The sequence below is a fragment of the Heptranchias perlo genome, chromosome 12 (assembly GCF_035084215.1).
Source record: "Heptranchias perlo isolate sHepPer1 chromosome 12, sHepPer1.hap1, whole genome shotgun sequence".
In the NCBI taxonomy this organism is placed as follows: domain Eukaryota; kingdom Metazoa; phylum Chordata; class Chondrichthyes; order Hexanchiformes; family Hexanchidae; genus Heptranchias; species Heptranchias perlo.
In genome coordinates, this window is record NC_090336.1 from 65,864,315 (window position 1) to 65,884,569 (window position 20,255).

The 20,255-nt window shown below is 51.8% G+C and overlaps 2 non-coding genes and 7 pseudogenes across 2 annotated transcripts; 3 read left to right on the forward strand and 6 right to left on the reverse strand.

Moving 5' to 3' along the window:
• Positions 1-1,082: 1,082 nt before the first annotated feature.
• On the forward strand, positions 1,083-1,273 carry LOC137328250 (U2 spliceosomal RNA). The gene has a single exon (XR_010964732.1). It is a non-coding gene; the product is annotated as a U2 spliceosomal RNA (small nuclear RNA).
• An 817-nt stretch (positions 1,274-2,090) lies between these two features.
• Positions 2,091-2,202, forward strand: LOC137328917 (U2 spliceosomal RNA; annotated as a pseudogene).
• Positions 2,203-3,671: 1,469 nt separating this feature from the next.
• LOC137330565 (U2 spliceosomal RNA) lies at positions 3,672-3,844 on the reverse strand (annotated as a pseudogene).
• Positions 3,845-5,459: 1,615 nt separating this feature from the next.
• On the reverse strand, positions 5,460-5,536 carry trnai-uau (transfer RNA isoleucine (anticodon UAU)). The gene is given in 2 exon segments: positions 5,460-5,494; positions 5,500-5,536. It is a non-coding gene; the product is annotated as a tRNA-Ile (tRNA).
• A 158-nt stretch (positions 5,537-5,694) lies between these two features.
• LOC137330551 (U2 spliceosomal RNA) lies at positions 5,695-5,822 on the forward strand (annotated as a pseudogene).
• Positions 5,823-14,163: 8,341 nt separating this feature from the next.
• Positions 14,164-14,371, reverse strand: LOC137328384 (U2 spliceosomal RNA; annotated as a pseudogene).
• A 1,398-nt stretch (positions 14,372-15,769) lies between these two features.
• LOC137328385 (U2 spliceosomal RNA) lies at positions 15,770-15,977 on the reverse strand (annotated as a pseudogene).
• Positions 15,978-17,383: 1,406 nt separating this feature from the next.
• On the reverse strand, positions 17,384-17,591 carry LOC137328386 (U2 spliceosomal RNA; annotated as a pseudogene).
• A 1,406-nt stretch (positions 17,592-18,997) lies between these two features.
• On the reverse strand, positions 18,998-19,205 carry LOC137328388 (U2 spliceosomal RNA; annotated as a pseudogene).
• Between the last annotated feature and the right edge of the window lie 1,050 nt (positions 19,206-20,255).

Genomic DNA, 20,255 nt, shown 5'->3' on the forward strand with positions numbered 1-20,255 from the left:
GATTTAAAGGGACTGCTTCTATTTTGGAACTCCACACTCCATCCAAAGCACTGTCTCAACCTCGCACAGCTGAACATAACTTAAAGGGCATGAAAGACCCCCCACATCCCCCGCCACCAGCGGTATTTAAAGGGATCATGCAGGAGTTACAGATTAGTTGCTGGATTATTTGTTTGGGCTGCTGGTGCATTTGAACGTGCCTCCTGTGTTGCTCTTGCACTGTCTCTGGGAACGGTGCGCCCAGATATTAAAAATGCTGAACAGATTTTTGGAGCCTGTATTATTACTCAGAATGCTGATATATTGCAACTGGGGTGTTTTTTGTTTTCTCCTGGTCTGGATGAGTGCCATTCCCTTTCTTCCTTTTCCCTCTTGCAGTTTTACCTTGGAGGGAAAGACGTCAGTCTCAGGTCACTTTTCAGGAAGCTGCAAGCCTGTGTATTGGGACGTGCCACTTTCCACAGACTTGGTCTCCTGATCTGCAGCATTTAACTCCAGTTGTTGTGTGAAAAATTACTGCAGTTTTAAACTGGCAGTTCCAGAATTAATTGTTTCCAAATCAGACATTTCCCGAAACAGAGAGAGCGAGAGACACAACGTTAACGGTTGGCAACGTTTAAACTGCCACAATTGAGAGGCGAAATAACTTCACGTTGCTGACTTTAAAAAAGCAAGCAGACAGTGTGTGTGTTTGGAGAGAGTGCACTGTGAATGGCCACATTGAAAGCTGTGAGATTAAACTGTGCTCCAAACTGAGTGTTAAGGTGAGTAAAAGGCACTGGTTTGGGTGGAGCATTGCGCTCAGGATGAGAGATTTTCTTGACGGTGCCAATTAATCTGCACCAGAAAATCATCCCCTGACTGGGTTCAAACCCAGGACGACAAATGAGTTTTAAATATTGCATCCTAACCACTAGACCACCAGGGGAGTTACCATCAATCCCCTGGAAACAGATACATGAGGCTGAACACATGGCTCCCTACAGTAGCAGCAGTGTCACCAGCAGAGGGCTTGAGTTGCCATTTCCACTTTGAGAGACTTTTCGCAGACAGTGAAATGGGAAACATCCATTCAGGAAGTTATCGCTTCTCGGCCTTTTTGCTCAGATCCAGTGTAGTTTCTGTTCTTATCAGTTTAATATCTGATACGTCCCCTATCTGGGGACCGAATATTAAATTGATTTTTGGAACAGAGAGATGGAACGAGAGCTTGCTCCGTCCACTCCGCGCATCGACCTGGTATAGCAGTGCTTCCAGGATCGGTGCAGCTCCCTTCGGGGAGATTCGAAAAACAAAAAGCAGATTTTGTTTCTTTTTTGGACCATATGTTATTACTGTAGTCAATATTGTTATAAAAGAAGGAAAACTTTTTACAGCTGCTTGACCATGCTCTCCTTTCCTTCGTAGGTTGTTGCTCGCTACGCGTTGTTCCTCGCCCGGCCGGTGTGCCATGTTGCCAACGCCACTGACGCCACTTTCACTCCTGCTCAGCAAGGTAAGCAGCCACCATTGTGTTTTTCTTCCCGTATCTGTCCATGGGGACTTGGCCTATATTTCAGGGTGAGGCCTCACCACGTTTCCCGCTCGACAGCTAAGCTGGAGGTTGCCCCCTGTTGGATTTCCGTGTGACTGCAGGCACGGGCGCCTCCATTGGAAAAGGATGGGTGGGTGGGTGGATGGGGGTTGGTGGTGTTGGGCACATGCACCCCGCCCTGCCCACCACGCCTGCTGCAGTCTATTGCCCATGCCACCCTGCCTGTCTCCTACGACTTATTGCCGGGAACCAGCCTTAGCAAACCCCAGACTTTACTTGGCAGCTGCAGGACCGATTCTGCGCTCCATTGAGATCCTGCGCGCCCGTTGATTAAGCACCCGAAAATGCAAAAGCTGTGATCGTGTTACCTCAGCCAAAGGGAAGGGGGGTGTTACGGAGATGGCTTTTCATCTTGGTTAGATGTCCTGGCAAAAAATGTTCTCTTGCTCAAAGTCTGCCGGCCACTCTTCACACCTAAGCTCAGTCACCCAACACCATTTTGAAGAAGTAGAGAGAGTCCGAGGAAGAATGGAGCAGGAGCGGGAGTTTACCGGTTATCGCTTCTCGGCCTTTTGGCTCAGATCAAGTGTAGTTTCTGTTCTTATCAGTTTAATATCTGATACGTCCCCTCTCTGGGGACCAAATATTAGGTGCAGGGAGGATGTTCCCGATGGCTGGGGAGTCCAGAACCAGGGGTCACAGTCTCAGGATACGGGGTATGCCATTTAGAACCGAGAGGAGGAGAAATTTCTTCACTCAGAGTGTGGTGAACCTGTGGAATTCTCTGCCACAGAAGGCAGTGGAGGCCAAGTCATTGGATGTATTCAAGAAGGAGATAGATATATTTCTTCATGCTAAAGGGATCAAGGGATATGGGGAAAAAGCGGGAACAGGGTACTGAGTTAGACGATCAGCCATGATCATTTTGAATGGCCTACTCTTGCTCCTATTTTCTATGTTTCTCTGTTCTCTATGTCCCGGTTCATCCCAAACAGTCCGATAACAAAGGACGCTGTGCTCTACGGGCTGTTCCCCGGGACGCACACAGAGGCAGATATCAACTGCTGCTGGAAGACCATCATGTCGGTGAAGAAGGCCCTTTGGTCCACCCGAGACCTGCTGGTCTTCCAGCTGAAGGAGCTGTCCAGGATTGAGTGTTGCCGAGTGGCACATTCCAAGATCCAGGAGTACGTGCTGCGGGACGCACTGAGGCGAGGTGCGACCTACGCAAAAGCTCTACGGGGAAAGGCACCGTGGAAGGCCACCCCACCTTGTATTGTACAGAATGTATTAGAAGATTTGGATTGTGACTTCAATTGTAATAACGGGATCGTAGTGTGTACGATCTGCATTTAATTGCCTCTCCTTTAAAATCCTCATTCTCTACCGCCCACCCAAGTCCCACACAAAGTTTCTCACTGAGATATCTTCACTGATTTCCTCCCTCAGCCTCTGCACCGAGCGACTTCTCATCCTTGATGATTTCAACGTCCATCTCAACTCATCATGCTCTCTCTCCTCTGAGTTCACTGCCCTCATTTCCTCCCTTAATCTCTCCCCTCCCATTCTCACTGCCATTCAGGCTACATCCCGGGCCCTGTTGGTCAGTTCTGGCGACAAGACGTTCGGCCAAATGTCATCATTGGTGACCGTGCCTTCAGTTGCCTCGGCCCTAAGCTCTGGAATTGCCTCCCTAAACCTCTCTGCCTCTCTACCTCTCTCGCCTCCTTTAAAACACTCCTTAAAACCTACCACTTTGACCAAGCTTTTAGTTACCTGTCCTAATATCTCCTTATGTGTCCCAGTGTCAAATTTTGTTTGATAATCGCTCCTGTGAAGCACCTTGGGAAGTTTCACTCCATTAAAGGCCCAATATAAATGCAAGTTGTTATTGTTGTATTGGTTTGAACTGTATTGCTTGAAATTTCATTTCTCTTTTTACATTGAACTGTGTGTATCCGTAAATTTTATGAAATAAAATATAAATTGACATTGAAAAAATGCTTAATTAATGATCACGAGCAAAGAAGGAGCTGGAGAGAGAAGAGAGGGTGTGAGTGACTCCATAATTGTGAGCTACTCAAAGGCATCTCGGTCTAAGAATTCAATAGTCGATCTGTTACTTCGAGGTTTCCCCTGAAGGAGGGCGGGGGGAGAGTGAAACTTTCCTGCAGCCCCTGCAATGGTGGAGCAAGTCCTTATTCCATCTCTGTGTTGCAAAATTTAATATTTGGCCCCCAGATAGGGGACATCACATGGTAATTTGTTAAGAATGTTACACTTGATCTTAACCAAAAGCCAAGAAATTATAATTTGTAAACTCCCTCCTGCTCTGATCTGTCTGCCCCCCTTCTTAAGATTTTTTTGTGGCCCATTGTGAAGCCAGATTTAGTTCTCTGACCATTTATTTCTGCTCAGTTAATGGGCCTGATGTCTGCTTTTGTTTAATGGGCTGGAGTCGGGGGAGGGGTCATGGTGTTGGCCCATCTCTGTACCTGAAACCTGTCTGTGTCAGCAAGGAGGGCTGGAGACAACAATACCCACTCACACCCAAACTGAGGAAAAGACAAAACACACAGTGCTGGGAGCGGATGAAACAGCAGCATTTTAGGTTCTACCTGGATTTTACGCAGGCAAGAGATGATTGAACGAGTTAAATGTTTCTCCTTGAGAAACCACGACTGATGGCAGAAAGAATACAGAGCACTGATCTGTCACAGAGCACTCACAAGTAGAGGCCGGCCAAGCGTATTGCCAGGAGGAGTCTGGAAGCTACAGTAAGCACAAGAAACCAGGACGTAACACTGAAAGGGCAAAAAAAAGGAGACCAGCTGGGAGAGATAAAGGGGTCAGAGGGCAAAGGCTGTGACACACGCTCAGGTAAGCTCACTATTTTGTATTTCAAGTCAAAAGTTTTGTGACAGACTTTTTTACAGTATGGATAGTTTTCACTTTTCTAGCAGCTAGGATAAGCCTGTTCCCTTCCTCGAGCATCACGTCACACCTCTGATTGGTACTGGCCTCGGTTTTTCCGATTGCACCCCGGGGGCAGTAACTCATTTGTACGACACTGATTTAAAGGGACTGCTTCTATTTTGGAACTCCACACTCCATCCAAAGCACTGTCTCAACCTCGCACAGCTGAACATAACTTAAAGGGCATGAAAGACCCCCCACATCCCCCGCCACCAGCGGTATTTAAAGGGATCATGCAGGAGTTACAGATTAGTTGCTGGATTATTTGTTTGGGCTGCTGGTGCATTTGAACGTGCCTCCTGTGTTGCTCTTGCACTGTCTCTGGGAACGGTGCGCCCAGATATTAAAAATGCTGAACAGATTTTTGGAGCCTGGATTATTACTCAGAATGCTGATATATTGCAACTGGGGTGTTGTTTGTTTTCTCCTGGTCTGGATGAGTGCCACTCCCTTTCTTCCTTTTCCCTCTTGCAGTTTTACCTTGGAGGGAAAGACGTCAGTCTCAGGTCACTTTTCAGGAAGCTGCAAGCCTGTGTATTGGGACATGCCACTTTCCACAGACTTGGTCTCCTGACCTGAAGCATTTAACTCCAGTTGTTGTGTGAAAAATTACTGCAGTTTTAAAATTGCAGTTCCAGAATTAATTGTTTCCAAATCAGACATTTCCTGAAACAGAGAGTGCGAGAGACACAATGTTAACGGTTGGCAACGTTTAAACTGCCACAAGTGAGAGGCGAAATAACTTCACGTTGCTGACTTTAAAAAAGCAAGCAGACAGTGTGTGTGTTTGGAGAGAGTGCACTGTGAATGGCCACATTGAAAGCTGTGAGATTAAACTGTGCTCCAAAATGAGTGTTAAGGTGAGTAAAAGGCACTGGTTTGGGTGGAGCATTGCGCTCAGGATGAGAGATTTTCTTGATGGTGCCAATTCATCTGCACCAGAAAATCATCCCCTGACCGGGATTTGAACCCGGGTCTCAACAAGAATTTATAAATGTAACATCCTAACCACTGGACCACCAGGGGCATTGCAATCAATCCCCTGGAAACAGATACATGAGGCTGAACACATGGCTCCCTACAGTAGCAGCAGTGTCACCAGCAGAGGGCTTGAGTTGCCATTTCCACTTTGACAGTCAGTCTTTTCACAGTCAATCAAATGGCAAACGTCTATTCAGGAGGTTATCGCTTCTCGGCTTCGGGACCGAATGATAAATTGATTTTTGGAACAGAGAGATGGACCGAGAGCTTGCTCCGTCCACTCCGCGCATCGACCTGGTATAGCAGTGCTTCCAGGATCGGTGCAGCTCCCTTCGGGGAGATTCGAAAAACAAAAACAGATTTTGTTTCTTTTTTGGACCATATGTTATTACTGTGGTCAATATTGTTATAAAAGAAGGAAAACTTTTTACAGCTGCTTGACCATGCTCTCCTTTCCTTCGTAGGTTGATGCTCGCTACGCGTTGTTCCTCGCCCGGCCGGTGCGCCATGTTGCCAACGCCGCTGACGCCACTTTCACTCCTGCTCAGCAAGGTAAGCAGCCACCATTGTGTTTTTCTTCCCGTATCTGTCCATGGGGACTTGGCCTATATTTCAGGGTGAGGCCTCACCACGTTTCCCGCTCGACAGCTAAGCTGGAGGTTGCCCCCTGTTGGATTTCCGTGCGACTGCAGGCACGGGCGCCTCTATTGGAAAAGGATGGGTGGGTGGATGGGGGTTGGTGGTGTTGGGCACATGCACCCCGCCCTGCCCGCCACGCCTGCTGCAGTCTATTCCCATGCCACCCTGCCTGTCTCCTACGACTTATTGCCGGGAACCAGCCTTAGCAAACCCCAGACTTTACTTGGCAGCTGCAGGACCGATTCTGCGCTCCATTGAGATCCTGCGCGCCCGTTGATTAAGCACCCGAAAATGCAAAAGCTGTGATCGTGTTACCTCAGCCAAAGGGAAGGGGGGTGTTACGGAGATGGCTTTTCATCTTGGTTAGATGTCCTGGCAAAAAATGTTCTCTTGCTCAAAGTCTGCCGGCCACTCTTCACACCTAAGCTCAGTCACCCAACACCATTTTGAAGAAGTAGAGAGAGTCCGAGGAAGAATGGAGCAGGAGCGGGAGTTTACCGGTTATCGCTTCTCGGCCTTTTGGCTCAGATCAAGTGTAGATCAAGATCAGACCAAATATTAGGTGCAGGGAGGATGTTCCCGATGGCTGGGGAGTCCAGCACCAGGGGTCACAGTCTCAGGATACGGGGTATGCCATTTAGAACCGAGAGGAGGAGAAATTTCTTCACTCAGAGGGTGGTGAACCTGTGGAATTCTCTGCCACAGAAGGCAGTGGAGGCCAAGTCATTGGATGTATTCAAGAAGGAGATAGATAAATTTTTTCATGCTAAAGGGATCAAGGGATATGGGGAAAAAGCGGGAACAGGGTACTGAGTTAGACGATCAGCCATGATCATTTTGAATGGCCTACTCTTGCTCCTATTTTCTATGTTTCTCTGTTCTCTATGTCCCGGTTCATCCCAAACAGTCCGATAACACAGGACGCTGTGCTCTACGGGCTGTTCCCCGGGACGCACACAGAGGCAGATATCAACTGCTGCTGGAAGACCATCATGTCGGTGAAGAAGGCCCTTTGGTCCACCCGAGACCTGCTGGTCTTCCAGCTGAAGGAGCTGTCCAGGATTGAGTGTTGCCGAGTGGCACATTCCAAGATCCAGGCTTGGCTTGGCTTGGCTTGGCTTGGCTTGGCTTGGCTTGGCTTGGCTTGGCTTGGCTTGGCTTGGCTTGGCTTGGCTTGGCTTGGCTTGGCTTGGCTTGGCTTGGCTTGGCTTGGCTTGGCTTGGCTTGGCTTGGCTTGGCTTGGCTTGGCTTGGCTTGGCTTGGCTTGGCTTGGCTTGGCTTGGCTTGGCTTGGCTTGGCTTGGCTTGGCTTGGCTTGGCTTGGCTTGGCTTGGCTTGGCTTGGCTTGGCTTGGCTTGGCTTGGCTTGGCTTGGCTTGGCTTGGCTTGGCTTGGCTTGGCTTGGCTTGGCTTGGCTTGGCTTGGCTTGGCTTGGCTTGGCTTGGCTTGGCTTGGCTTGGCTTGGCTTGGCTTGGCTTGGCTTGGCTTGGCTTGGCTTGGCTTGGCTTGGCTTGGCTTGGCTTGGCTTGGCTTGGCTTGGCTTGGCTTGGCTTGGCTTGGCTTGGCTTGGCTTGGCTTGGCTTGGCTTGGCTTGGCTTGGCTTGGCTTGGCTTGGCTTGGCTTGGCTTGGCTTGGCTTGGCTTGGCTTGGCTTGGCTTGGCTTGGCTTGGCTTGGCTTGGCTTGGCTTGGCTTGGCTTGGCTTGGCTTGGCTTGGCTTGGCTTGGCTTGGCTTGGCTTGGCTTGGCTTGGCTTGGCTTGGCTTGGCTTGGCTTGGCTTGGCTTGGCTTGGCTTGGCTTGGCTTGGCTTGGCTTGGCTTGGCTTGGCTTGGCTTGGCTTGGCTTGGCTTGGCTTGGCTTGGCTTGGCTTGGCTTGGCTTGGCTTGGCTTGGCTTGGCTTGGCTTGGCTTGGCTTGGCTTGGCTTGGCTTGGCTTGGCTTGGCTTGGCTTGGCTTGGCTTGGCTTGGCTTGGCTTGGCTTGGCTTGGCTTGGCTTGGCTTGGCTTGGCTTGGCTTGGCTTGGCTTGGCTTGGCTTGGCTTGGCTTGGCTTGGCTTGGCTTGGCTTGGCTTGGCTTGGCTTGGCTTGGCTTGGCTTGGCTTGGCTTGGCTTGGCTTGGCTTGGCTTGGCTTGGCTTGGCTTGGCTTGGCTTGGCTTGGCTTGGCTTGGCTTGGCTTGGCTTGGCTTGGCTTGGCTTGGCTTGGCTTGGCTTGGCTTGGCTTGGCTTGGCTTGGCTTGGCTTGGCTTGGCTTGGCTTGGCTTGGCTTGGCTTGGCTTGGCTTGGCTTGGCTTGGCTTGGCTTGGCTTGGCTTGGCTTGGCTTGGCTTGGCTTGGCTTGGCTTGGCTTGGCTTGGCTTGGCTTGGCTTGGCTTGGCTTGGCTTGGCTTGGCTTGGCTTGGCTTGGCTTGGCTTGGCTTGGCTTGGCTTGGCTTGGCTTGGCTTGGCTTGGCTTGGCTTGGCTTGGCTTGGCTTGGCTTGGCTTGGCTTGGCTTGGCTTGGCTTGGCTTGGCTTGGCTTGGCTTGGCTTGGCTTGGCTTGGCTTGGCTTGGCTTGGCTTGGCTTGGCTTGGCTTGGCTTGGCTTGGCTTGGCTTGGCTTGGCTTGGCTTGGCTTGGCTTGGCTTGGCTTGGCTTGGCTTGGCTTGGCTTGGCTTGGCTTGGCTTGGCTTGGCTTGGCTTGGCTTGGCTTGGCTTGGCTTGGCTTGGCTTGGCTTGGCTTGGCTTGGCTTGGCTTGGCTTGGCTTGGCTTGGCTTGGCTTGGCTTGGCTTGGCTTGGCTTGGCTTGGCTTGGCTTGGCTTGGCTTGGCTTGGCTTGGCTTGGCTTGGCTTGGCTTGGCTTGGCTTGGCTTGGCTTGGCTTGGCTTGGCTTGGCTTGGCTTGGCTTGGCTTGGCTTGGCTTGGCTTGGCTTGGCTTGGCTTGGCTTGGCTTGGCTTGGCTTGGCTTGGCTTGGCTTGGCTTGGCTTGGCTTGGCTTGGCTTGGCTTGGCTTGGCTTGGCTTGGCTTGGCTTGGCTTGGCTTGGCTTGGCTTGGCTTGGCTTGGCTTGGCTTGGCTTGGCTTGGCTTGGCTTGGCTTGGCTTGGCTTGGCTTGGCTTGGCTTGGCTTGGCTTGGCTTGGCTTGGCTTGGCTTGGCTTGGCTTGGCTTGGCTTGGCTTGGCTTGGCTTGGCTTGGCTTGGCTTGGCTTGGCTTGGCTTGGCTTGGCTTGGCTTGGCTTGGCTTGGCTTGGCTTGGCTTGGCTTGGCTTGGCTTGGCTTGGCTTGGCTTGGCTTGGCTTGGCTTGGCTTGGCTTGGCTTGGCTTGGCTTGGCTTGGCTTGGCTTGGCTTGGCTTGGCTTGGCTTGGCTTGGCTTGGCTTGGCTTGGCTTGGCTTGGCTTGGCTTGGCTTGGCTTGGCTTGGCTTGGCTTGGCTTGGCTTGGCTTGGCTTGGCTTGGCTTGGCTTGGCTTGGCTTGGCTTGGCTTGGCTTGGCTTGGCTTGGCTTGGCTTGGCTTGGCTTGGCTTGGCTTGGCTTGGCTTGGCTTGGCTTGGCTTGGCTTGGCTTGGCTTGGCTTGGCTTGGCTTGGCTTGGCTTGGCTTGGCTTGGCTTGGCTTGGCTTGGCTTGGCTTGGCTTGGCTTGGCTTGGCTTGGCTTGGCTTGGCTTGGCTTGGCTTGGCTTGGCTTGGCTTGGCTTGGCTTGGCTTGGCTTGGCTTGGCTTGGCTTGGCTTGGCTTGGCTTGGCTTGGCTTGGCTTGGCTTGGCTTGGCTTGGCTTGGCTTGGCTTGGCTTGGCTTGGCTTGGCTTGGCTTGGCTTGGCTTGGCTTGGCTTGGCTTGGCTTGGCTTGGCTTGGCTTGGCTTGGCTTGGCTTGGCTTGGCTTGGCTTGGCTTGGCTTGGCTTGGCTTGGCTTGGCTTGGCTTGGCTTGGCTTGGCTTGGCTTGGCTTGGCTTGGCTTGGCTTGGCTTGGCTTGGCTTGGCTTGGCTTGGCTTGGCTTGGCTTGGCTTGGCTTGGCTTGGCTTGGCTTGGCTTGGCTTGGCTTGGCTTGGCTTGGCTTGGCTTGGCTTGGCTTGGCTTGGCTTGGCTTGGCTTGGCTTGGCTTGGCTTGGCTTGGCTTGGCTTGGCTTGGCTTGGCTTGGCTTGGCTTGGCTTGGCTTGGCTTGGCTTGGCTTGGCTTGGCTTGGCTTGGCTTGGCTTGGCTTGGCTTGGCTTGGCTTGGCTTGGCTTGGCTTGGCTTGGCTTGGCTTGGCTTGGCTTGGCTTGGCTTGGCTTGGCTTGGCTTGGCTTGGCTTGGCTTGGCTTGGCTTGGCTTGGCTTGGCTTGGCTTGGCTTGGCTTGGCTTGGCTTGGCTTGGCTTGGCTTGGCTTGGCTTGGCTTGGCTTGGCTTGGCTTGGCTTGGCTTGGCTTGGCTTGGCTTGGCTTGGCTTGGCTTGGCTTGGCTTGGCTTGGCTTGGCTTGGCTTGGCTTGGCTTGGCTTGGCTTGGCTTGGCTTGGCTTGGCTTGGCTTGGCTTGGCTTGGCTTGGCTTGGCTTGGCTTGGCTTGGCTTGGCTTGGCTTGGCTTGGCTTGGCTTGGCTTGGCTTGGCTTGGCTTGGCTTGGCTTGGCTTGGCTTGGCTTGGCTTGGCTTGGCTTGGCTTGGCTTGGCTTGGCTTGGCTTGGCTTGGCTTGGCTTGGCTTGGCTTGGCTTGGCTTGGCTTGGCTTGGCTTGGCTTGGCTTGGCTTGGCTTGGCTTGGCTTGGCTTGGCTTGGCTTGGCTTGGCTTGGCTTGGCTTGGCTTGGCTTGGCTTGGCTTGGCTTGGCTTGGCTTGGCTTGGCTTGGCTTGGCTTGGCTTGGCTTGGCTTGGCTTGGCTTGGCTTGGCTTGGCTTGGCTTGGCTTGGCTTGGCTTGGCTTGGCTTGGCTTGGCTTGGCTTGGCTTGGCTTGGCTTGGCTTGGCTTGGCTTGGCTTGGCTTGGCTTGGCTTGGCTTGGCTTGGCTTGGCTTGGCTTGGCTTGGCTTGGCTTGGCTTGGCTTGGCTTGGCTTGGCTTGGCTTGGCTTGGCTTGGCTTGGCTTGGCTTGGCTTGGCTTGGCTTGGCTTGGCTTGGCTTGGCTTGGCTTGGCTTGGCTTGGCTTGGCTTGGCTTGGCTTGGCTTGGCTTGGCTTGGCTTGGCTTGGCTTGGCTTGGCTTGGCTTGGCTTGGCTTGGCTTGGCTTGGCTTGGCTTGGCTTGGCTTGGCTTGGCTTGGCTTGGCTTGGCTTGGCTTGGCTTGGCTTGGCTTGGCTTGGCTTGGCTTGGCTTGGCTTGGCTTGGCTTGGCTTGGCTTGGCTTGGCTTGGCTTGGCTTGGCTTGGCTTGGCTTGGCTTGGCTTGGCTTGGCTTGGCTTGGCTTGGCTTGGCTTGGCTTGGCTTGGCTTGGCTTGGCTTGGCTTGGCTTGGCTTGGCTTGGCTTGGCTTGGCTTGGCTTGGCTTGGCTTGGCTTGGCTTGGCTTGGCTTGGCTTGGCTTGGCTTGGCTTGGCTTGGCTTGGCTTGGCTTGGCTTGGCTTGGCTTGGCTTGGCTTGGCTTGGCTTGGCTTGGCTTGGCTTGGCTTGGCTTGGCTTGGCTTGGCTTGGCTTGGCTTGGCTTGGCTTGGCTTGGCTTGGCTTGGCTTGGCTTGGCTTGGCTTGGCTTGGCTTGGCTTGGCTTGGCTTGGCTTGGCTTGGCTTGGCTTGGCTTGGCTTGGCTTGGCTTGGCTTGGCTTGGCTTGGCTTGGCTTGGCTTGGCTTGGCTTGGCTTGGCTTGGCTTGGCTTGGCTTGGCTTGGCTTGGCTTGGCTTGGCTTGGCTTGGCTTGGCTTGGCTTGGCTTGGCTTGGCTTGGCTTGGCTTGGCTTGGCTTGGCTTGGCTTGGCTTGGCTTGGCTTGGCTTGGCTTGGCTTGGCTTGGCTTGGCTTGGCTTGGCTTGGCTTGGCTTGGCTTGGCTTGGCTTGGCTTGGCTTGGCTTGGCTTGGCTTGGCTTGGCTTGGCTTGGCTTGGCTTGGCTTGGCTTGGCTTGGCTTGGCTTGGCTTGGCTTGGCTTGGCTTGGCTTGGCTTGGCTTGGCTTGGCTTGGCTTGGCTTGGCTTGGCTTGGCTTGGCTTGGCTTGGCTTGGCTTGGCTTGGCTTGGCTTGGCTTGGCTTGGCTTGGCTTGGCTTGGCTTGGCTTGGCTTGGCTTGGCTTGGCTTGGCTTGGCTTGGCTTGGCTTGGCTTGGCTTGGCTTGGCTTGGCTTGGCTTGGCTTGGCTTGGCTTGGCTTGGCTTGGCTTGGCTTGGCTTGGCTTGGCTTGGCTTGGCTTGGCTTGGCTTGGCTTGGCTTGGCTTGGCTTGGCTTGGCTTGGCTTGGCTTGGCTTGGCTTGGCTTGGCTTGGCTTGGCTTGGCTTGGCTTGGCTTGGCTTGGCTTGGCTTGGCTTGGCTTGGCTTGGCTTGGCTTGGCTTGGCTTGGCTTGGCTTGGCTTGGCTTGGCTTGGCTTGGCTTGGCTTGGCTTGGCTTGGCTTGGCTTGGCTTGGCTTGGCTTGGCTTGGCTTGGCTTGGCTTGGCTTGGCTTGGCTTGGCTTGGCTTGGCTTGGCTTGGCTTGGCTTGGCTTGGCTTGGCTTGGCTTGGCTTGGCTTGGCTTGGCTTGGCTTGGCTTGGCTTGGCTTGGCTTGGCTTGGCTTGGCTTGGCTTGGCTTGGCTTGGCTTGGCTTGGCTTGGCTTGGCTTGGCTTGGCTTGGCTTGGCTTGGCTTGGCTTGGCTTGGCTTGGCTTGGCTTGGCTTGGCTTGGCTTGGCTTGGCTTGGCTTGGCTTGGCTTGGCTTGGCTTGGCTTGGCTTGGCTTGGCTTGGCTTGGCTTGGCTTGGCTTGGCTTGGCTTGGCTTGGCTTGGCTTGGCTTGGCTTGGCTTGGCTTGGCTTGGCTTGGCTTGGCTTGGCTTGGCTTGGCTTGGCTTGGCTTGGCTTGGCTTGGCTTGGCTTGGCTTGGCTTGGCTTGGCTTGGCTTGGCTTGGCTTGGCTTGGCTTGGCTTGGCTTGGCTTGGCTTGGCTTGGCTTGGCTTGGCTTGGCTTGGCTTGGCTTGGCTACCAATCAGATGGGAGAGGGTTGGGTCTCAACGGACCTACGTCACTCATTCTCCGTCACTAACGAACTGCCGAGGAAGGAAACCTCTTTAAGGTAAACTAGGGACGTGACGTGACGTGTCTCACAGTGAGTGAGTGGTGAGTGAGTGAGTGAGTGAGTGAGTGAGTGAGATTGCAACAGACAATCGAGAAAGAGGTGAGGTGGTGAGGTGCTGACAATCAGCAGCTCGTGTTTAAACATTCCTTCCACAGCAGGCAAGACCAATCAAAAGAAAATACTGCAGATGCTGGCTGTGGCTCGGCTGCCTGCCTGGCTGGCTGGCTGGAGATGGGAAATAAAAAGACAAGACGTGTTAATGGCTGGGTTAACTGTCGCAAGCAACAAGGCGTTAATGTTTCAGGAGTGCCGATTGCAATTGAAAGCTGTCTCTCAAGCTGCTCCTCCCCCGAAAGAAACGAGGCGTTAATGTTTCGGAAGTGCCGATTGAAAGCTGTCTCTCAAGCTGCTCCCTCACTGGGCCCTGTCCGTTGTCATGTTAATGGCTGGGTTAACTGTCGCAAGCAACAAGGCGTTAATGTTTCAGGAGTGCCGATTGAAAGCTGTCTCTCAAGCTGCTCCCTGACTGGGCCCTGTCCGTTGTCATGTTAATGGCTGGGTTAACTGTCGCAAGCAACAAGGCGTTAATGTTTCAGGAGTGCCGATTGCAATTGAAAGCTGTCTCTCAAGCTGCTCCTCCCCCGAAAGAAACGAGGAGTTAATGTTTCGGAAACGCCTATTGCAATTGAAAGCTGTCTCTCAAGCTGGACGTCCAGTTATTTTGCAGTTTCAATTATATCGCTGGCTGCGTGCGTGCGTGCGTGCGTGCGTGCGAGCGGCACTCAGCCCAGGAGAAGAAAAAGATACCACTGAGCTGAGAAAGTCAGTGCAATATATATGCTTTATTCTCACTAATAATACATACACACACACACATGTACAGAGACGCTGGGAACGAGCTGTTTTTCTTTTTGAATATCTCCCCACAGGGAGGTGCACCGTTCCCAGAGACACTGCAATACTGGGTCGATGCGTGGAGTGGACGGAGCAAGCCCCTATTCCATCTCCCTGTTCCAAAAATCAATTTAATATATGGTCCCCAGATAGGGGACGTATCAGATATTAAACTGATAAGAACAGATTTTTTTTTTTTTTTTTTTTTCTGACACTCTGGGGTGCCTTATTGCCTTACAGATTCATTCCAGATTCCTTGCAGTGACATTACATCAAGCCAAAGCTCTACAAGCCAAAGCTCTACACTCTGCCCGAGGGGATTTCTCCCTGACTGCATCCCCCCGGCATACAATGGCAGGAAGGCTCCAAATGGTTGCCTTCCCCCACTTGACCACTTGATCTTAGCCAAAAGGCCGAGAAGCGATACCGCGCTCGATGCGAATTGATCTTGGGTCCTGTTTGCCCTCCTTCTTTTTTCTCTGCCTGACTGTGTTTAAAGCAGTCTCGCAGCACTGCCGTTCTGGGCACATTTTTGCCACCGTTTCTAATTGCAACAGTGGATCAGTTGAAAGAAGTTGCCGTTTTCTCCTTTCTTGCTCGGACTGCGTGACAGATTGGTAACTTTGCCAGTAGGCCACCAATCAGATGGGAGAGGGTTGGGTCTCAACGGACCTACGTCACTCATTCTCCGTCACTAACGAACTGCCGTGGAAGGAAACCTCTTTAAGGTAAACTAGGGACGTGACGTGACGTGTCTCACAGTGAGTGAGTGAGTGAGTGAGTGAGTGAGTGAGTGAGTGAGATTGCAACAGACAATCGAGAAAGAGGTGAGGTGCTGACAATCAGCAGCTCGTGTTTAAACATTCCTTCCACAGCAGGCAAGACCAATCAAAAGAAAATACTGCAGATGCTGGCTGTGGCTCGGCTGCCTGCCTGGCTGGCTGGCTGGAGATGGGAAATAAAAAGACAAGACGTGTTAATGGCTGGGTTAACTGTCGCAAGCAACAAGGCGTTAATGTTTCAGGAGTGCCGATTGCAATTGAAAGCTGTCTCTCAAGCTGCTCCTCCCCCGAAAGAAACGAGGCGTTAATGTTTCGGAAGTGCCGATTGAAAGCTGTCTCTCAAGCTGCTCCCTCACTGGGCCCTGTCCGTTGTCATGTTAATGGCTGGGTTAACTGTCGCAAGCAACAAGGCGTTAATGTTTCAGGAGTGCCGATTGAAAGCTGTCTCTCAAGCTGCTCCCTGACTGGGCCCTGTCCGTTGTCATGTTAATGGCTGGGTTAACTGTCGCAAGCAACAAGGCGTTAATGTTTCAGGAGTGCCGATTGCAATTGAAAGCTGTCTCTCAAGCTGCTCCTCCCCCGAAAGAAACGAGGAGTTAATGTTTCGGAAACGCCTATTGCAATTGAAAGCTGTCTCTCAAGCTGGACGTCCAGTTATTTTGCAGTTTCAATTATATCGCTGGCTGCGTGCGTGCGTGCGTGCGAGCGGCACTCAGCCCAGGAGAAGAAAAAGATACCACTGAGCTGAGAAAGTCAGTGCAATATATATGCTTTATTCTCACTAATAATACATACACACACACACATGTACAGAGACGCTGGGAACGAGCTGTTTTTCTTTTTGAATATCTCCCCACAGGGAGGTGCACCGTTCCCAGAGACACTGCAATACTGGGTCGATGCGTGGAGTGGACGGAGCAAGCCCCTATTCCATCTCCCTGTTCCAAAAATCAATTTAATATATGGTCCCCAGATAGGGGACGTATCAGATATTAAACTGATAAGAACAGATTTTTTTTTTTTTTTTTTTTTCTGACACTCTGGGGTGCCTTATTGCCTTACAGATTCATTCCAGATTCCTTGCAGTGACATTACATCAAGCCAAAGCTCTACAAGCCAAAGCTCTACACTCTGCCCGAGGGGATTTCTCCCTGACTGCATCCCCCCGGCATACAATGGCAGGAAGGCTCCAAATGGTTGCCTTCCCCCACTTGACCACTTGATCTTAGCCAAAAGGCCGAGAAGCGATACCGCGCTCGATGCGAATTGATCTTGGGTCCTGTTTGCCCTCCTTCTTTTTTCTCTGCCTGACTGTGTTTAAAGCAGTCTCGCAGCACTGCCGTTCTGGGCACATTTTTGCCACCGTTTCTAATTGCAACAGTGGATCAGTTGAAAGAAGTTGCCGTTTTCTCCTTTCTTGCTCGGACTGCGTGACAGATTGGTAACTTTGCCAGTAGGCCACCAATCAGATGGGAGAGGGTTGGGTCTCAACGGACCTACGTCACTCATTCTCCGTCACTAACGAACTGCCGTGGAAGGAAACCTCTTTAAGGTAAACTAGGGACGTGACGTGACGTGTCTCACAGTGAGTGAGTGAGTGAGTGAGTGAGTGAGTGAGTGAGTGAGATTGCAACAGACAATCGAGAAAGAGGTGAGGTGCTGACAATCAGCAGCTCGTGTTTAAACATTCCTTCCACAGCAGGCAAGACCAATCAAAAGAAAATACTGCAGATGCTGGCTGTGGCTCGGCTGCCTGCCTGGCTGGCTGGCTGGAGATGGGAAATAAAAAGACAAGACGTGTTAATGGCTGGGTTAACTGTCGCAAGCAACAAGGCGTTAATGTTTCAGGAGTGCCGATTGCAATTGAAAGCTGTCTCTCAAGCTGCTCCTCCCCCGAAAGAAACGAGGCGTTAATGTTTCGGAAGTGCCGATTGAAAGCTGTCTCTCAAGCTGCTCCCTCACTGGGCCCTGTCCGTTGTCATGTTAATGGCTGGGTTAACTGTCGCAAGCAACAAGGCGTTAATGTTTCAGGAGTGCCGATTGAAAGCTGTCTCTCAAGCTGCTCCCTGACTGGGCCCTGTCCGTTGTCATGTTAATGGCTGGGTTAACTGTCGCAAGCAACAAGGCGTTAATGTTTCAGGAGTGCCGATTGCAATTGAAAGCTGTCTCTCAAGCTGCTCCTCCCCCGAAAGAAACGAGGAGTTAATGTTTCGGAAACGCCTATTGCAATTGAAAGCTGTCTCTCAAGCTGGACGTCCAGTTATTTTGCAGTTTCAATTATATCGCTGGCTGCGTGCGTGCGTGCGTGCGTGCGTGCGAGCGGCACTCAGCCCAGGAGAAGAAAAAGATACCACTGAGCTGAGAAAGTCAGTGCAATATATATGCTTTATTCTCACTAATAATACATACACACACACACATGTACAGAGACGCTGGGAACGAGCTGTTTTTCTTTTTGAATATCTCCCCACAGGGAGGTGCACCGTTCCCAGAGACACTGCAATACTGGGTCGATGCGTGGAGTGGACGGAGCAAGCCCCTATTCCATCTCCCTGTTCCAAAAATCAATTTAATATATGGTCCCCAGATAGGGGACGTATCAGATATTAAACTGATAAGAACAGATTTTTTTTTTTTTTTTTTTTTCTGACACTCTGGGGTGCCTTATTGCCTTACAGATTCATTCCAGATTCCTTGCAGTGACATTACATCAAGCCAAAGCTCTACAAGCCAAAGCTCTACACTCTGCCCGAGGGGATTTCTCCCTGACTGCATCCCCCCGGCATACAATGGCAGGAAGGCTCCAAATGGTTGCCTTCCCCCACTTGACCACTTGATCTTAGCCAAAAGGCCGAGAAGCGATACCGCGCTCGATGCGAATTGATCTTGGGTCCTGTTTGCCCTCCTTCTTTTTTCTCTGCCTGACTGTGTTTAAAGCAGTCTCGCAGCACTGCCGTTCTGGGCACATTTTTGCCACCGTTTCTAATTGCAACAGTGGATCAGTTGAAAGAAGTTGCCGTTTTCTCCTTTCTTGCTCGGACTGCGTGACAGATTGGTAACTTTGCCAGTAGGCCACCAATCAGATGGGAGAGGGTTGGGTCTCAACGGACCTACGTCACTCATTCTCCGTCACTAACGAACTGCCGTGGAAGGAAACCTCTTTAAGGTAAACTAGGGACGTGACGTGACGTGTCTCACAGTGAGTGAGTGAGTGAGTGAGTGAGTGAGTGAGTGAGTGAGATTGCAACAGACAATCGAGAAAGAGGTGAGGTGCTGACAATCAGCAGCTCGTGTTTAAACATTCCTTCCACAGCAGGCAAGACCAATCAAAAGAAAATACTGCAGATGCTGGCTGTGGCTCGGCTGCCTGCCTGGCTGGCTGGCTGGAGATGGGAAATAAAAAGACAAGACGTGTTAATGGCTGGGTTAACTGTCGCAAGCAACAAGGCGTTAATGTTTCAGGAGTGCCGATTGCAATTGAAAGCTGTCTCTCAAGCTGCTCCTCCCCCGAAAGAAACGAGGCGTTAATGTTTCGGAAGTGCCGATTGAAAGCTGTCTCTCAAGCTGCTCCCTCACTGGGCCCTGTCCGTTGTCATGTTAATGGCTGGGTTAACTGTCGCAAGCAACAAGGCGTTAATGTTTCAGGAGTGCCGATTGAAAGCTGTCTCTCAAGCTGCTCCCTGACTGGGCCCTGTCCGTTGTCATGTTAATGGCTGGGTTAACTGTCGCAAGCAACAAGGCGTTAATGTTTCAGGAGTGCCGATTGCAATTGAAAGCTGTCTCTCAAGCTGCTCCTCCCCCGAAAGAAACGAGGAGTTAATGTTTCGGAAACGCCTATTGCAATTGAAAGCTGTCTCTCAAGCTGGACGTCCAGTTATTTTGCAGTTTCAATTATATCGCTGGCTGCGTGCGTGCGTGCGTGCGTGCGTGCGAGCGGCACTCAGCCCAGGAGAAGAAAAAGATACCACTGAGCTGAGAAAGTCAGTGCAATATATATGCTTTATTCTCACTAATAATACATACACACACACACATGTACAGAGACGCTGGGAACGAGCTGTTTTTCTTTTTGAATATCTCCCCACAGGGAGGTGCACCGTTCCCAGAGACACTGCAATACTGGGTCGATGCGTGGAGTGGACGGAGCAAGCCCCTATTCCATCTCCCTGTTCCAAAAATCAATTTAATATATGGTCCCCAGATAGGGGACGTATCAGATATTAAACTGATAAGAACAGATTTTTTTTTTTTTTTTTTTTTCTGACACTCTGGGGTGCCTTATTGCCTTACAGATTCATTCCAGATTCCTTGCAGTGACATTACATCAAGCCAAAGCTCTACAAGCCAAAGCTCTACACTCTGCCCGAGGGGATTTCTCCCTGACTGCATCCCCCCGGCATACAATGGCAGGAAGGCTCCAAATGGTTGCCTTCCCCCACTTGACCACTTGATCTTAGCCAAAAGGCCGAGAAGCGATACCGCGCTCGATGCGAATTGATCTTGGGTCCTGTTTGCCCTCCTTCTTTTTTCTCTGCCTGACTGTGTTTAAAGCAGTCTCGCAGCACTGCCGTTCTGGGCACATTTTTGCCACCGTTTCTAATTGCAACAGTGGATCAGTTGAAAGAAGTTGCCGTTTTCTCCTTTCTTGCTCGGACTGCGTGACAGATTGGTAACTTTGCCAGTAGGCCACCAATCAGATGGGAGAGGGTTGGGTCTCAACGGACCTACGTCACTCATTCTCCGTCACTAACGAACTGCCGTGGAAGGAAACCTCTTTAAGGTAAACTAGGGACGTGACGTGACGTGTCTCACAGTGAGTGAGTGAGTGAGTGAGTGAGTGAGTGAGTGAGTGAGATTGCAACAGACAATCGAGAAAGAGGTGAGGTGCTGACAATCAGCAGCTCGTGTTTAAACATTCCTTCCACAGCAGGCAAGACCAATCAAAAGAAAATACTGCAGATGCTGGCTGTGGCTCGGCTGCCTGCCTGGCTGGCTGGCTGGAGATGGGAAATAAAAAGACAAGACGTGTTAATGGCTGGGTTAACTGTCGCAAGCAACAAGGCGTTAATGTTTCAGGAGTGCCGATTGCAATTGAAAGCTGTCTCTCAAGCTGCTCCTCCCCCGAAAGAAACGAGGCGTTAATGTTTCGGAAGTGCCGATTGAAAGCTGTCTCTCAAGCTGCTCCCTCACTGGGCCCTGTCCGTTGTCATGTTAATGGCTGGGTTAACTGTCGCAAGCAACAAGGCGTTAATGTTTCAGGAGTGCCGATTGAAAGCTGTCTCTCAAGCTGCTCCCTGACTGGGCCCTGTCCGTTGTCATGTTAATGGCTGGGTTAACTGTCGCA